Below are 4,414 nucleotides of genomic sequence, written 5' to 3'. Positions count from 1 at the left end.
GCCCTGGCCCTCTGAGCACCACGTCACACCTGGCAGCCTCACCTGGCACAGCACTCAGGGGCTGACCTCCTGTCCACTCAGCAGGTGTCTTGCCTTCTGCTCTGGGTTCCTGGCTGGCAGGGGGCGAGAGACACCCTGAGCCCCTTTTGTACCCAGAGCCCCATCGCCCTAGGAGGGCAGGAACTTGCTCTGGGGCGGCTCCTTGAGCCCACTGGCCACAGAAGCTCTTGGGTAAGGGCCCATGAGGATCTGCTGTGCTTGCCAACATGCCAGTCTGCAAAGTAACCCTCCCACCCTCCATTCCCGCAGCAGCAGCAGCGCGGCAGCCCAGTGAATGAGCACCTTTCCACCCTTCCTCAAGCTCTGCTTTCCGGAGCCACTCTTGGCACCGAGTCTCGCATTCTGGAGACTGGGAGGGCGGGGGTGTGTGGCTGGGTGGGGACTTTCATCTTGAATAAGCACCGCAAAAGAAGAGAGACAGACAGACAGGAAGGGGGAGAGAGAGAGCGAGAACGAGCAAGTGAGCAAGACTTCCATCCTGAATAAGCACCACAGAACAGAGACAGGGAGACAGTGTGTGTGTGTGTGTGTACTCAAGGAACTGCAGAATCTGGCTGAAACACCTCAGCAGGGGGCTGGGAACACCTGAGAAGTGACCTGGGTGGGGTGTGGAACCTGAGGCCCGGTGGAGAAATTGTCATGGAAACACCCATGGAGGCTTGACAATGAGCATTCGGGCAGAGACACCTGAAGCCAGTGCAGGGAGGCTGCGGGCATGCCTCCCTGAAGCTTGGACACAGTGGCTTGGCTGCGATGCTGGGACTGGCCTGGCACAGTACTGACGAGGGGGCTCAAAGGTGCAGGGAAGGAGGGCGCAGGACACACTGCCTTTCCAGAGGCAGGAGGGAAGAGTTGGATGAGGGTTGGTGATGAAGGCCTGGATGCTGCTGGAGGAGTCTGCCAGCGGGCAGAGAGGTGACAGGAGTCAGGCACGGCAGAGGGCAGGGTACCATGTATCCATGGGAGGCAAGGCATGGACTTGAGAGAGCGGTGGTGATGCTAGCAGCTCAGGGCCCACATGTGGCAAGAGGCAGGAGCAGCCGACTCGAGTTGGGACTCTGTGTCACTGAACTCTCGGGGCAGGGTCCCCTTGATGAGCAGGCTATCTGCCATGGAAAGGGGACTGCCGCTGCTAGGTCAGTTCACAGCCCACCATTTTTGACTGATGGGAAGACGGGTCCCTGGGGAAAGGCCTTACAACGCGATCGCATGTATACTGAGTACACGTTTCCTCAAGCTTTCCACAAGGGGAGAGCTGTGCCAGGGCGTGGGGAAGCCCAGGCTTTGTGAGACCCCAAACTCACTGTCATCAAGCCGATCCCAACTCATCACGACCCTACAGGACAGGGTAGAACTGTCACTAGGTTTCGGACACTGCAATCTTTATAGTAGACAGGCTCATCTTCCTCCCACACTAGCTAGTGGATTTGAACCACTGACCTTGTGGTTAGTGGCATAATGCACAATCCCCTACACCACCAGGGGCTGCCAAACACTATGGTCCCATTGGGGAAGTGTGGCTTACAAGGACCCCGGTGATAAATGGAGTTTGGGCCAAAGTCCATTTTGTGGTGGGTCCACGTGGTCTGTAGAGCCACCATGCTGGTGTCAGGGGATAGATCATCTCAACTGTCATAGCCCTCATACTGGTTCCCTGACTTGTGGAAGAAGAGTCGTTAACGAGGGACAGGCCAAGCGGAAGCCCGAGACGTCCTGCCCAAGAACATAAATCAAAAGCAAAACTTCATTCTAGGGACTGATGCCATGGGGCTGAGGGTATAGGGAAGTAGGCACCTCACTACTTTTGTCATACATGTCCCCATCCAATCGCCTGTTCGGCCCCTGCCCAGACTGGGTGGACCCCTATCGCCTCATCATCTGAGTGGCCAAATGCAGCTGTCCTGCCGGATGTGGTCAAAGTCCCCGTTGTGCTGGCACGGACGGGTCCCCGTCAGAGCAGTCAAGGTGCAGCTCAAGTTCCAGCAGCAGGGAGGACCAGAGCTGTGGTGACGAGGACCCTCCTGCAGGGCGGCACCGTAGAGTCCACCAGCCCGTGGTCCTTGACTGGCTTACATTTGAAGTTAGCCATGCTGGCCCCCACATGGAGTCTCCAGTAAGTGACACCTGGTGAGCAGGATGGGCAGGCATCCCAGGTGCTCTACTGGCCACGCGCATGGCAGTGGAAGGGAGAGGAACTGTACTGTGCTCAGGGCACTGCCCCACTGGCACGTTTCTGGGCTCCGGTGATCAGGTCCATAATGCGTGCACACCGTGGGTGTGATTCAGGACTGTCTCTGAGGGCCCTTTAAGGTCACTTCCCGCGCCATTCCGCCCCGAGAGCTTATTCGCTGGCAGTACTGGGCTGTTTTCCCGGTAGCATTTCCGCACCATCTGGATGCTGTGGAAGGAACACCCGTGACACCATTTATCCTGCTCCCTGACCTTGGTTTTTCTCAAAAACCTGGCAGTTGGATCAAGAAGGACCCATGGCTTCTCCACATGCCGACATATGCACAGGCACTTTCTTTTATGTTTAATGTTGGATTTATGCATATGAAATTGATCATTTTCAAACCTTTGAATTAGCTCCAAGTTTTTTGTGGAAAGTAGAAATGTCAGCATTTATTTACAATGCTTTCATGAGACTTATTTTATTTATTTTTTACATGTTTACCCTTTCCGGGGTGTATGTCTGTGTGCCTAAAAGTGGCTTCTACAGCCTTAGTTAGGAGTGTGCCCATCACAGCAGGCCCATTCTTCCAGCGAGGTCTTTCAAAGCAAGCCCTCTTACTGCACTGAGATGACAGGGCTCTTTGAAGGCCTTCAACAAAACCAGCCTGCTCCTCTACATGTTCTCTTCTTGGTAAAAATCCTCACCAACATGGAAGCTTGATTTGAAGATGACAAAGCTGACTTCAGAGTTGCTGAAACGAAATCCACAGGGACACTGCTGGTAAAAGAAGTCACCTGTTGCAGGGCCCCCGGGCCCCCCTCAGGTGTGACCTGATGGGCAGGGAGGTTCACGTGTAACAGTAAGGCACGATGACTTAAGAAGAACGTTGAGGAGACGATTTTTCTCATCTAGGGTTGGTCCCAGTGGGTCAAGTCCATGAAAACAGTGACATAGTTTACTATTTAAAAATGAAAACTTCTTCATATAAGCCTCTCGAAAACAAACACAACCAACGCAAAAATGCCCTATAACTATCAACACACGTTTCAAACAAGGACAAACCAGGAACAACACACTACTCTCGACAAAGGATTAAAACAATAGCTTTAAAATGGGCTCAGAATAACAAGAAGAATCAGTCCATAAGAAAAGGGGCAAAAGTCACACACATAAACCACGAATGTCCCCAAACAAGCAGAGATGCAGCCTTCTGACCAGTCGTGGGGAGAACACATGGCCACCAGGTCGGCAGCGGGATACACATTCTACATTCTACACCACCACCACCACCACCACTGGACGCTGCCCACAGATGTGCGGATCTTTGATGGCACTGACCCGGTGAGACACTCTAGAAGAAAACCCAGGTGCTTACGTCAGAACCAAGATAGGCTCCTAGGAGCCTATCTACGAAGAAGCACCCAGACAGATGCAAACGCATGGGAACTATTCACTTGGGTTGATTTTAATTAGTAAAAAGCTGAGAGGGAAAAACAAAGCTAACTTTCCATTACACAGAAGATGGTGAAATACTTGTTCAGTGGAACACGGTTTAGTAAAAAGCCTCGATATACAAACACGTGAGGCAAAAGCCGTAGGAAGACAGAGAGAGGACGGGGCTGGGGTGTGCGCGTGCGCACAGAGCCAGCTCAGCGTGCAAAGACATACGCTGGGATTTTCCTTCTCGCTTCCACCTTCCTACTTCATCTGAATGTTTCCTCCTAAGATGGTGGCTTTTATGCAGAGAAGGAAAGGCATGTTTTATTAGACAAACACAGACTCTGGAGTTTCTAGTTCAATGCTCTCTTTCTGGTCGGGGCAGCCCAGGGCAATTTGTGAGAAGCCTGCTCACCAGGAATTTTATCTCAAGTCACGATGATCAGTTTACTTAATTTTCCCTACTAACTAGGTGATGAACATTTTAAGCTGGAAACCTTTCCAAAATCTCTTCTTAAGAATGCTTTTCAATTAATGAGTTACTTTGCTATTTTCACATTATCCCCAACATGTTTGGAAAACATGCTATGGCTTGTCTGGAGAGAGAAAAGAAACCCAGCTTTGACTCCTTTAGGCTCCCTGGTGGTGCAGTGGTGACCTGTTGGGCTACCAGCCCCAAGCACGGCAGTTCGAAACCACCAGCCGCTCCAGGGAGGAAGAGGAGGCCGTCTGCTCCCGTAAAGA

The 4,414-nt window shown here is 52.2% G+C and overlaps 1 protein-coding gene across 1 annotated transcript in view; it reads right to left on the bottom strand.

The window, feature by feature from the left end:
* The window catches only part of RPS6KA5 (ribosomal protein S6 kinase A5), a 132,998-nt gene that overhangs the window by 6,796 nt on the left and 121,788 nt on the right, over window positions 1–4,414 (bottom strand). The window lies entirely within an intron of this gene.

This window comes from Echinops telfairi, unplaced genomic scaffold (genome assembly GCF_000313985.2).
Source record: "Echinops telfairi isolate 266 unplaced genomic scaffold, ASM31398v2 ScPeMD7_18;HRSCAF=68, whole genome shotgun sequence".
NCBI classification, from domain to species: domain Eukaryota; kingdom Metazoa; phylum Chordata; class Mammalia; order Afrosoricida; family Tenrecidae; genus Echinops; species Echinops telfairi.
This window is presented reverse-complemented; position numbering and strand designations above follow the sequence as displayed.